The sequence below is a fragment of the Callithrix jacchus genome, chromosome 20 (genome assembly GCF_049354715.1).
Source record: "Callithrix jacchus isolate 240 chromosome 20, calJac240_pri, whole genome shotgun sequence".
In the NCBI taxonomy this organism is placed as follows: domain Eukaryota; kingdom Metazoa; phylum Chordata; class Mammalia; order Primates; family Cebidae; genus Callithrix; species Callithrix jacchus.
The window spans coordinates 54,221,251-54,235,568 of NC_133521.1; positions in this window are offsets into that span (position 1 = coordinate 54,221,251).

The window sequence follows — 14,318 nt, forward strand, 5'->3', positions numbered from 1 at the left end:
CGGGTAAAATTAGAATTTCTGTATTTTATATGAGAGAGCATACTGAGTTGGTGTATATACTCCAAAACAGAGTATAATAGGGCATTGTATATTTTTTCTAACAGACTATATTCAGAGCCATTTTCTTTTACCTTAGGGGCTCCTAGATATTATTTAGATTTTCTTCGATTCGCGTAAAATTAGAATTTCGGTATTTTACATGAGAGAGCATACTGAGTTGGTGTATATACTCCAAAACAGAGTAGAATAAGTCATTGTATATTTTTTATTTCAGACTACATTCAGAGCCATTGTCTTTTAACTTTGGGGCAACTAGATATTATTTAGATTTTTTTCGATTCGGAAAAAATTAGAATTTCGGTGTTTTACATTACAGAGCATATTAAGTTGGGGTATGTACTCCAAAACAGAGGTGAATCGGGCACTGTATATTTTTTTTGACATATTATATTGAGAGAAAATTTTTTCTTATCATTGGGGTGCCTAGATAATATTTAGTTATTTTTCAATTCATGTAAAATTAGAATTACGGTGTTTTAATTTAGAGAGCATAGTGAGTTGGTGTATATACTCCAAAACAGAGTAGAATAAAGCATTGTATATTTTTTCTAACAGACTATATTCAGAGTCATTTTCTTTTAACTTTGCGGTGCCTATATATTATTTAAATTTTTTTCCATTCGTGTAAAATTAGAATTTCTGTATTTTACATGAGAGAGTATATTGAGTTGGTGTATATACTACAAAAAAGAGTAGAATAGGGCATTGTATATTTTTTCTGACAGATTATATACAGAGGAATTCTGTTTTTAACATTGTGTAGCCTTGATAATATTTAGATTTATTTGATTCGGGTAAAATTACAATTTCTGTATTTTACATGAGAGCATACTGAGTTGGTGTATATACTCCAAAACAGAGTAGAATAAGGCATTGTATATTTTTTTAACAGACTATATTCAGAGGCATTTTCGTTTAACTTTAGTGCGCCTAGATATTATTTAGATATTTTCGAATCGTGTAAAATTAGAATTTCCTTATTTTACATAAGAGAGCATATTGAGTTGGTGTATATACTATAAAAGAGAGTAGAAAAAAGCATTGTATATTTTTTCTCACAGATTATATTCAGAGAAATTTTGCTTTTAACATTGCGGAGCCTAGATAATATTTAGATTCTTTCGATTTGGGTAAAATTAGAATTTCTATATTTTACATGAGAGAGCATATTGAGTTGGTATATATACTCCAAAACCGAGAAGAACAGGGCATTGTATATTATTTCTGACAGAATATATTCAGAGCAATATTGTTTTAATTTTTTGTAGTCCTTGATATTATTGCGATTATTTTCGATTCACGTAAATTTAGAATTTCTGTATTTTACATGAGAGAGCATAGTGAGTTGGTGTATACACTCCAAAACAGAGTAGAATAAGGCATTGTATATTTTTGCTAACAGACTATATTCAGAGTCATTTTCTTTTAACTTTGGAGCGCATAGATATTATTTATATTTTTTCGATTCGCTTAAAATTAGAATTTCGGTATTTTATTTTAGAGAGCATATTGAGTTTGTGTATATACTCCAAAACAAAGTAGAAAAGGACATTGTATATTTTTTATGACAGATTATATTCAGAGCAATTTTGCTTTTAACATTGGGGTGCCTAGAAAATATTTAGATTTTTTCGATTCACGTAAAATTAGAATTTCTTTATTTTATATGAGAGAGCATACTTAATTGCTGTATATACTCCAAAACAGGGCAGAAGAGGGCATTGTATCTTTTTTCTGACAGATTATATTCAGAGCAGTTTTGTTTTAACATTGTGTTGCCTATAATATATTTAGATTTTTTCGAATCGGGTAAAATTTTAATTTCTCTGTTTTACATGAGAGAGCATCCTGAGTTGGTGTATATACTCCAAAACTTATTAGAATAAGGCATTGTATTTTTTTTCTAACAGACTATATTCAGAGCCATTTTTTTTGAACTTTGAGGCGCCTAGATATTATTTAGAGTTTTTTCGATTCGCAGAAAATTAGAATTTCGGTATTTTATATGAGAGAGCATATGGAGTTGGTGTATGTACTCCAAAACAGAGTAGAATCGGACATTTTATATTTTTTCTGACAGATTATATTCAGAGTAATTTTACTTTTAACATTGGGGTGCATAGATAATATTTAGATGTTATTCGATTCACGTAAAATTAGAATTTCCGTATTTTACATTACAGAGCATACTGAGTTGGTGTATAGACTCCAAAAGAGAGTAGAATAGGGCATTGTTTATTTTTTCTGACAAATTATATTCAGAGCAATTTTGTTTTTAACATTGGGGTGCTTAGGCAATATTTAGATATTTTCGATTAGGGTAGAATTAGAATTTCTGTAATTTACATAAGAGAGCATATTGATTTGGTGTATATAGTACAAAACTGTGTAGAAAAGGGCATTATATATTTTTTCTGACAGATTATATTCAGAGAAATTTTGTTTTTAACCTTGTGGTGCCTAGATAATATTTAGATTTTTTTCGATTCACTTAAATATGTAATTTCTGTATTTCACATGAGAGAGCATATGGAGTTGGTGTGTATTCTCCAAAACAGAGTAGGATAGGGCATTTTATATTTTTTTCTGACAGATTATATTCAGAGAAATTTTGCTTTTTAAATTGAGGTGCCTAGATAATATTTAGATTTTTGTCGATTCGCTTAAATATAGAATTTCTGTATTTTACATGAGAGAGCATATGGAGTTGGTGTATGTACTCGAAAACCGAGTAGAATAGAGCATTGTATATTTTTTATGACAGATTATATTCAGAGCAATTTTGTTTTTAACATTGGGGTGCCTAGATAATATTTAGATTTTTTCGATTGACGTAAAATGAGAATTTTGGTATTTTACATGAGAGCATACTGAGTTGGTGTATATACTCCAAAACAAAGTAGAATAGGGCATTGTATATTTTTTCTGACACATTATTTCAGAGCAAGTTTGCTTTTAACATTGGGGTGCCTAGATAATATTTAGATTTTTTTGATTCGCATAAATATAGAATTTCTGTATTTTACATGAGAGAGCATATGGAGTTGGTGTATATACTACAAAACAGAGTAGAAAAGGGCATTGTATATTTTTTCTGAGAGATTTCATTTAGAGCAATTTTGTTTTTAAATTGGGGTGCCTAGATAATATTTAGATTTTTTCAATTCACTTAAATATAGAATTTCTTTATTTTACATGTGTGAGCATATGGAGTTGGTGTATAAACCCCAAAACAGAGTAGAATAGGGCATTGTATATTTTTTCTAACAGACTATATTCAGCGCCATTGTCTTTTAACTTTGGGACATCTAGATATTATTTAGATCTTTTTTGATTCGCCTAAAATTAGACTTTCGGTAATTTAAATGAGACAGCATATTGAGTTGGTTTATATACTCCAAAACAGAGTAGAAAAGGGCATTGTATATTTTTTCTGAGAAATTATATTCAGAGAAATTTTGCTTTGAACATTGTGGTGCCTAGATTATATGTACATTTTATTCGATTCTTGTAAATTTAGAATTTCGGTGTTTTACATGAGAGGGCATATTGAGTTGGTGTATATACTGCAAAGCAGAGTATAAAAGGGCATTGTATATTTTTTCTGACAGATTATATTCAGAGCAATTTTGCTTTCAACATTGGGGTACATAGATAAGATTTAGATTTATTTTGATTAGCATAAAATTAGAATTTCGGTATTTCACGTGAGAGAGCATTTTGAGTTGTTGTATATACTCCAAAACAGAGAAGATTATCGCATTGTATATTTTTTCTGACACATTATATTCAGAGAAATTTTGCTTCTAACATTACGGTGCCTAGATAATGTTTATATTTTTTTCAATTCGCGTAAATTTATAATTTCGGTATTGTACATGAGAGAGCATATTGAGTTGGTGTATATACTCCAAAATTGAGTAGAAAAGGGCATTGTATATTTTCTTTGACACAATATATTCAGAGCAATTTTGCTTTTAACATTTGGTTGCCTAGATGACATTTAGATTTTTTTCGATTCACGTAAAATTAGAATTTCCGTATTTTACATGATAGAGCATATTGACTTGGTGTATATACTCCAAAACAGAGTAGAAAAGGGCATTGTATACTTTTCCTGACAAATTATATTCAGAGCCGTTTTCTTTTAACGTTGGGCTGCCTAGATAATATTTAGATTTTTTCGATTCGTGTATAAATAGAACTGCAGTATTTCACATGCCAGAGCATATTGTGTTGGTTTATATACTCCAAAACAGAGTAGAAAAGGGCATTGTATATTTTTTCGGACAGATTATATTCAGAGCAATTTTGCTTTTAACATTGGGGTGCCTAGATAATATTTAGATTTTTTATTATTCGCGTAAATTTAGAATTTCGGTATTTTACATGAGAGAGAATATTGAGTTCCTGTATGTACGTTAAAACAGAGTAGTAAAAAGCATTCTGTATTTTTTTGACAGATTATATTCAGAGCAATTTTGGTTTTAACATCGGAATGCCTAGATAATATTTAGATTTTTTCGGTTTGTGTAAAATTATAATTTCTGCAATTTACATGGGAGAGCATATTGAGTTGGTGTATATACTACAAAAGAGAGTAGAAAAAGGCATTTTATGTTTCTTCTTACAGATTACATTCAGAACAATTTTGCTTTTAACATTGAGGTGCCTAGATAATATTTAGAATTTTTTTAATGTGCGTAAATTTATAATTTTGGTATTTTACATGAGAGACAATATTGAGTTGGTGTATATACTCCAAAACAAAGTAGAAAAAGTCATTCTATAATTGTTCTTACAGATGATATTCAAAGCCATTTTCTTTTAACATTAGGGTTCCTAGCTAATATTTATCTTTTTTTCGATTCGCGAAAAATTTGAATTTCGGTATTTTACATGAGAGAGGATATTGAGTAGATGTTTATACTCCAAAACAGAGTAGAAAAGGTCATTGTATATTATTTCTGACAAACTATATTAAGAGCAATTTTGCTTTTAACTTTGGGGTTTCTAAATAATATTTAGATTTTTTTGGATTCCTGTAAAATTAGAATTTTGGTATTTTACATGAGAGAGCATATTGAGTTGGTGTATATACTCCAAAACAGAATAGAATAGGGCATTGTGTATTATTTCTGACATTTAATATTCCGAGAAATTTTGCTTTTAACATCAGGATGCAAAATTAATATTTAGATTTTTTTCAATTCGAGTGAATTTAGAATTTTTGTATTTTACATGAGAGAGCATATTGAGTTAGTGTATATACTCCAAAACAAAGTAGAAAATGGCATTGTATATTTTTTCTGACATTTTATATTCAGAACAATTTTGCTATTAACATTGGGGTGCCTAGATAATATTTAAATTTCCGTTGATTAACGTAAATTTTTAATTTTGGTATTTTACATGAGAGAGCATTCTGAGTTGGTATATGTACTCCAAAACAGAGTAGAAACGGCATTGTATATTTTTTCTGACAGATTATATTCAGAGCCATTTTTTATCAACATTTGAATGCCTAGATAATATTTAGATATTTTCGATCGAGTATATATAGAATTTCAGTGTTTTACATGAGAGACCATATTGGGTTGGTGTATATATTCCAAAACAAGGTAGAAAAAAACATTGTATATTTTTTTCTGAAAAATAATATTCATAGCAATTTTGCTTTTAATATTAAGGTGCGTAGATAATATTTAGATTTTTTTCAATTCATGTAAATTTAGAATTTCGGTATTTTACATGAGAGAGCATATTGAGTTGGTGTATATACCCCAAAACCGAGTATAAAAGGGCATTGCATATTTCTTCTGAAAGATGATATTCAGAGCAAATTTGCTTTTAATATTGGGTTTCCTAGATAATATGTAAATTTTTTTCATTTCGTGTAAATTAGAATATCAGTATTTTACATGGAAGAGCATATTGAGTTGGTGTATATAATCCAAAACAGAGTAGAAAACGTCATTGTATATTTTCTCTGACAGATTATATTCAGAGCAATTTTACTTTTAACATTGGGGTGCCAAGATAAAATTAACTTTTTTCGGTTCATGTAAAATTAGAATTTCGATATTTTACATGAGAGAGCATGTTGAGTTGGTGTATATACTCCCAAACGAAGTAGAAAGAGCCATTTTATATTTTTTCTGATAGATTATATTCAGAGAAATTTTACTTTTAACATTGGTTTGCCTAGATAATATTTAGATTTTTTACGATTCACGTAAAATTAGAATTTCAGTATTTTACATGAGAGAGCATATTGAGTTGGTGTATATACAACAACACCGTGCAGAAAAGGGCATTGTGTATTTTCTCTGACAGACTATATTAAAAGCAATTTTGCTTTTAACATTGGGGTGCCTAGATAATATTTAAATATTTTTCGACTCGAGTCAAATTAGAATTTCGGTATTTCACATGAGAGCATATTGAGTTGGTGTATATACGCCAAAACAGAGTAGAAAAGGGCATTGTATATTTTTTATGACAGACTATACTCAGAGCAATTTTGCTTTTAACATTGGCGTGCCTAAATAATATTTAGATTTTTTTCGATTCGCGTAAATTTAGAAGTTCGGTATTTCACATGAGAGAGCATATTGAGTTGGTTTATATACTCCAAAATAGAGTAGAAAAGGGCATTGTAGATTTTTTCTGAGAGATTATATTCAGAGCAATTTTGCTTTTAACATTGGTTTGCCTAGATAATATTTAGATGTTTTTCGATTCACGTAAAATTAGAATTTCCGTATTTTACATGAGAGAGCATATTGAGTTGTTGTATATACTCCATAACAGAGTAGAAAAGAGCATTGTGTATTTTTTCTGACGGATTATATTCAGAGCAATTTTGCTTTTAACCTTGGGGTGCCTAGATAATATTGAGATTATTTTCAATTCGCGTAAATTTAGAATTTTGGTATTTTACATGAGAGAGCATATTGAAATGGTGTATATACTTCAAAACTGAGTAGAAAAAGCCTTGTATATATTTTCTGACAGATTATATTCATAGCAATTTTGCTACTACCATTGGGGTGCCTCGATAATATTTATATTTTATTTGATTAGCTTAAATATAGAATTTTGGTATTTTTCATGAAAGAGCATATTGGGTTGGTATACATACTCCAAAACATAGTAGAAAATGGCATTGTATATTTTTTCTGGAAGATTATATTCAGAGCAATTTTGATTTTAAGAATGGGTGCCTAGATAATATTTAGATATTTTTCGATTCACGTAAAATTAGAATTTCTGTATTTTACATGAGAGAGCATATGGAGTTGTTGTATATACTCCAAAACAGAGTAGAAAAGGGCATTGTATATTCTTTCTGACAAATTATATTCAGAGCAATTTTGTTTTTAACATTGGGGTGCCTAGATAATTAGATTTTTTCAATTCGGGTAAAATTAGAATTTCTGTATTTTACACGAGAGAGCATAATCGGTTTGTGTATATCCTCCAAAACATAGTAGAGTAAGGCATTGTATATTTACTCTAACAAGCTATATTCAGAGCCATTTTCTTTTAACTTTGGGGCGAATTGATATTATTTAGATTTTTTTCGATTCTCGTAAAAATAGAACTTGAGTATTTTACATGAGAGAGCATATTGAGTTGGTGTATATACTCCAATACAGAGTAGAAAAGGGCACTGTATATTTTTTATGACAGATTATATTCAGAGCAATTTTGATTTTAACATTGTGCTGCCTAGATAACATTTAGATTTTTTTCGATTCACGTAAAATTAGAATTTCATTCTTTTACATGAGAGAGAATACTGAGTTGGTGTAAATACTCCAAAAAAGAGCAGAATAGGGCATTTTATATTTTATTTTACAGATTATATTCAGAGCAATTTGGTTTTTAACATTGGTGTGCCTAGGTAATATTTAGATTTTTTCTGATTGACATAAAATTAGAATTTCAGTATTTTACATGAGAGAGTATACTGAGTTGGAATATATATTACAAAACAGAGGAGAATAGGGCCTTGTATATTTTTTTGACAGATTATATTCAGAGCAATTTTGTTTTTAACATTGGGGTGCCAAAAATATATTTAGATTTTTTTGATTTGGGTAAAATTAGAATTTCTGTATTTTACATGAGAAAGCGTATTGAGTTTGTGTATATACTCCAAAACAGAGTAGAATAGGACATTGTATATTTTTTCTGAAAGATTATATTCAGAGCAATTTTGCTTTTAACATTGGGGTGCCTAGATAATATTTAGATTATTTTCGATTCACGTAAATTTAGAATTTCGGTATTTTAGCTTACGGAGCATATTGAGTTTGTGTATATACTTCAAAACAGAGTAGAAAAGAACATTGCATATTTTTTCTGACAGATTATAGTCAGATCAATGTTGCTTTTAACATTGGGGTGCCTAGTTAATATTTAGATTTATTTCAATTCACGTAAAATTAGAATTTCGGTATTTTACATTAGAGAGCATATTCTGTAGGTGTACATACTGCAAAACACAGTAGAAAAGGGAATAGTATATTTTGATTGACAAGTTATATTAAGAGTCATTTTCTTTTAACATTGGGTTCCTAGATAATATTTAGATTTTTTTCGATTAGCGTAAAATTATAATTTCGGTATTGTACATGAGAGTGCATATTGAGTTGGTGTATATACACCAAAACAGAGTAGAAAAAGGCATTGTATACTTTTTCTGACAGATTATATTCAGAGCAATATTGCTTTTAACATTGGGGTGCCTAGATAATATTTAGATTTTTTTCGATTCACGTAAAATTAGAATTTCGTTATTTTACTTGAGAGAGCATATTGACTTAGAGCATATGGAGTTTGTGTATACTCCAAACAGAGAAGAATCGGGCATTGTATATTTTTTTGACAGATTATATTCAGAGCAATTTTGTTTTTAACATTGGGGTGCCTAGATAATATATAGATTTTTTCGATTCAAGTAAAATAAGAATTTCTGTATTTTGTATGAGAAAGCATACTGAGTTGGTGTATATACTCCAAAACAGAGTAGAATAAGGCATTGTATATTTTTTCTTACAGACTATATTTAGAGCCATTTTCTTTTAACTTTGAGGTGCCTAGATATTATTTAGAATTTTTGATTCGCGTAAAATTGTAACTACGGTATTTTACATGAGAGAGCATATTGAGTTTGTGTATATAATCCAAAACGGAGTAGAAAAGAGCATTGTATATTTTTTCTGACAAATTATATTCAAAGCAATTTTGCTTTAACATTGTGGTGCCTGGATAATATTTAGAATTTTTTTGATTCACGTAAAATTAGAATTTCGGTATTTTACATGAGATAGCATACTCAGTTAATGTATATACTCCAAAAGAGAGTAGAATAGGGCATTTTATATTTTCTCTAACAGATTATATTCAGAGCCATTTTCTTTTGACTTTGGGGTGCCTAAATATTATTTAGAATTTTTTTGATTCGCTAAAATATACAATTTTGGTGTTTTACATGAGAGAGCATAGTGATTTGGTGTATATACTCCAAAACAGAGTAGAAAAGGGCATTGTATATTTTTTCTGACAGATTATATTCAGAGAAATTTTGCTTTTAACATTGGGGTGCCTAGATAATATTTAGATTTTTTTCGATTCGATTAAATATAGAATTTCTGTATTTTACATGAGAGAGCCGGTAGAGTTGGTGTATATATTCCAAAACAGAGTAGAATAAGGCGTTGTATAATTTTTCTGACAGATTATATTCAGAGCAATTTTGTTTTTAACATTGGGGTGCCTTGATAATATTTAGATTTTTTCGATTCGGGTAAAATTAGAATTTCTTTATTTTACATAAGAGAGCATACTGAGTTCGTATATATACTCCAAAACATAGTAGAATAAGGCATTGTATATTTGTTCTAACAAACTATATTCAGAGCCATTTTTTTTTAACTTTGGGGCGCCTAGATATTATTTAAATTTATTTCGAATCGCGTAAAATTAGAATTTGTGTATTTTACATGATGGAGCATATTGAGTTGGTGTATATACTCCAATACAGCGTAGAATAGGGCATTGTATTTTTTTTCTGACAGTTTATATTCAGAGCAATTTTGCTTTTTATATTGGGGTTCCTAGATTATATTTAGATTTTTTCGATTCGGGTAAAATTAGAATTTCTGTACTTTACATGAGAGAGCATATGGAGTTGTTGTATGAACTCGAAAACAGAGTACAAGAGGGCATTGTATATTTTTTCTGACAGGTTATATTCAGAGCAATTTTGTTTTTAGCATTGGGGTGCCTAGATTGTATTTAGATTTTTTTCAATTCGCTTAAATATAAGATTTTATGGTGTATATACTCCAAAACAGAGTAGAAAAGGGCATTGTATATTTTATCTGACAGATTATATTCAGAGCAATTTGGTTTTTAACATTGGGGTGCCTAGATAATATTTAGATTTTTTCTATTCGGGTAAAATTAGAATTTCTGTATTTTACAAGAAAGAGCTTCCTGAGTTGGTGTATACACTTCAAAACATAGTAGAATATGGCATTGTATATTTGTTCTAACAAACTATATTTAGAGCCATTTTCTTTTAACTTTGGGGCGACAGGTTATTATTTAGATTTTTTTTGATTCGTGTAAAATTAGAATTTCAGTATTTTACATGGGAGAGCATATTGAGTTGGTGTATACACTGCAAAACAGAGTAGTAAAGGGCATTGTATATTTTTTATGACAGATTATATTCAGAGCAATTTTGTTTTTAACATTGGGGTGCCTAGATAATATTTAGATTTTTTCGATTCGGGTAAAATTTTAATTTCTCTATTTTACATGAGAGAGCATGCTGAGTTGGGGTATGTACTCCAAAACAGAGTAGAATAAGGCATTGTATATTTTGTCTAACAGACTATATTCAGAGCCACTTTCTCTTTACTTTGGGGCGCCTAAAATTAGAATTTCGGTATTTTACATGAGAGAGCATACTGAGTTGGTGTATATACTCCAATACAGAGTAGAAAAGGGCATTGTATAATTTTTACGACAGATTATATTCAGAGCAATTTTGCTTTTAACATTGGTGTGCCTAGATAATATTTAGATTTTTTTGCTATTCACGTAAAATTAGAATTTCGGTATTTTACATGAGAGAGTATACTGAGTTGGTGTATATATTCAAAAACAGAGGACAATATGGCATTGTATATTTTTTTGACAGATTATATTCAGAGCAGTTTTGTTTGTAACATTGGGGTGCCTAGATAATTTTTAGATTTTTTCGATTCGGTATTTCACATGAGAGAGCATATGGAGTTGGTGTATATACTACAAAACAGAGTAGAAAAGGGCATTGTATATTTTTTCTGACCTAATATATTCATATCACTTTTGCTTTTAACATTGGGGTGCGTAGATAATATTTATATTTGTGTCGATTCGCTTAAATATAGAATTTCTGTATTTTACATGAGAGAGCATATGGAGTCGTTGTATATACATAAAAACAAAGTAGAAGAGGGCATTGTATATTTTTTCTGACAGATTATATTCAGAGCTATTTTGTGTTTAACTTTGGGGTGCCTAGATAATATTTAGATTTTTTTCGATTCGCTTAAATATAGAATTTCTGTATTTTACATGAGAGAGCAGGTGGAGTTGGTGTATATACTCAAAAACAGAGTAGAAAAGGCATTGTATATTTTTTCTGACAGATTATATTTTAATATTGGCGTGCCTAGATAATATTTATATAATATTTAGATTTTTCGATTCGGGTAAAACTTGAATATCTTTATTTTACACGAGAGAGCAAACTGAGTTCCTGTATATACTCCAAAACATAGTAGGAAAAGGCATTGTATTTTTGTTCTAACAGACTATATTCAGAGCTATTTTCTTTTAACGTTGGGGAGCCTCGCTATTTTTTAGATTTCTTTGATTCACGTAAAATCTGAATTTGTGTATTTTACATGAGAGAGCATATTGAGTTGGTTTATATGCTCCAAAAAAGAGTAGAATAGAGCATTGTATATTTTTTCTGACAGATTGTATTCAGAGCAATTTTGTTTTTAACATTGGGGTGCCTAGATAATTTTTAGATTTATTTCGATGCGCTTATATATAGAATTTCTGTATTTTACATGAGAGAGCATACTGAGTTCGGGTATATACTCCAAAACAGAGTAGAATAAGACATTGTATATTTTTTCTAACAGACTATATTCAGAGCCATTTTCTTTTAACTTCGGAATGCCTAGATATTATTTAGATTTTTTTCGATACAGGTAAAATTAGAATTTCCGTATTTTACCTGAGAGAGCATATTGAGTTGATGTATATCCTCCAAAACAGAGTAGAAAAAAGCATTTCATATTTTTTCTGAGAGATTTTATTCAGAGCAATTGTACTTTAAAAACTCGGGTGCCTAGATAACATTTAGATTTTTTTCGATTCACGTAAAATTAGAATTTCGGTATTTTACATCAGAGAGCATATTGAGTTGGTGTATATACTACAAAACAGAGTAGAAAAGGGCATTGTATATTTTCTCTGACAGATTATACACAGAGCAATATATTTTTTAACATTGTGTTGCCTAGATAATATTTAGATTTTTTTTGATTCGCTTAAATATACAATTTCTGTATTTTACATGAGAGAGCATACTGAGTTGGTGTTTATACTCCAAAAAAAGTAGAATAGGGCATTGTATATTTTTTCTGAAAGATTATATTCAGAGCAATTTGTTTTTAACATTGGGGTGCCTAGATAATATTTAGAATTTTTTCGATTCGCAAAATATACAATTTCTGTATTTTATATGAGAGAGCATATGAGGTTGGTGAATATACTCCAAGACAGAGTAGAATACGGCATTTTATATTTTGTCAGACAGATTATATTCAGAGGAGCTTTGTTTTTAACATTGGGGTGCCTAGATAATATTTAGATTTTTTCTATTCGGGTAAAATTAGAATTTTTGTATTTTACGAAAGAGAGCATACTGAGTTGGTGTACATACTCCAAAACAGAGTAGAATCAGGCATTGTGTATTTTTTTAACAGACTGTATTCAGAGCCAATTTCTTTTAACTTTGGGGCACCTAGATGTTATTTAGATTATTTTCGGCTCATGTAAAATTTGTATTTCGGTATTTTACATAAGAGAGCATATTGATTTGGTGTATATACTTCAAAACAGTGTAGAAAAAAGCATTGTATATATTTGCTGAGAGATGATATGCAGAGCAATTTTGTTTTAAACATTTGGGTGCCTAGATAATATTTAGGTTTTTTCGATTATGGTAATAATATAATTTCGGTATTTTACATGAGAGAGCTTACTGAGTTGGTGTATATACTGTAAAACAGAGCAGAATAAGGCATTGTATATTTTTTCTAACAGACTATATTCCGAGCCATTTTCTTTTAACTTTGGGGCGCCTAGATATTATTTAGATTTTTTTCGATTCACGTAAATTTCGAATTTCTGTATTTTACGTGAGAGAGCATATTGAGGTGGTGTATATACAACAAAAGAGAGTAGAAAAGGGCATTTTATATTTTTTCTGTCAGATTATATTCAGAGAAATATTGCTTTAAACATTGGGTTGCCCAGAATATATTTAGATTATTTCGATTCGGGTAAAATTAGAATTTCGTTATTTTACATGAGAGAGCATACTGAGTTGGTGTGTATACACCAAAACAGAATAGAATAAGGCATTGTATATTTTTTCTCACAGATTATATTCGGAGCAATTTTGTTTTTACCTTTGGGTTACCTAGATAATATTTATATTTGTTTTGATTTGCTTAAATATAGAATTTCTGTATTTTACATGAGAGAGCATATGGAGTTAGTGTATACGCTCCAAAAAAGAGTAGAATAGGGCATTGTATATTTTTTCTGACAGATGATATTCAGAGCAATTTTTTTTTTCACATTGCGGTGCTGAGATAATATTTCGATTTTTTTCAATTCACGTAAATTTAGATTTTGGGTATTTTACATGAGAGAGCATATTGAGTTGTTGTATATACTACAAAACAGAGTAGAAGAGAACATTGTATATTTTCTCTGAAAGATTATATTCAGAGCAATTTTGTTTTTAACATTGGGGTGCCTAGATAATATTTAGATTTTTTACGATTCGCTTAAATATGGAATTTCTGTATTTTACATGAGAGAGCATACTGTGTTGGTGTATATACTCCAAAGCAAAGTAGAATAAGTCATTGTATATTTTTTTTAAC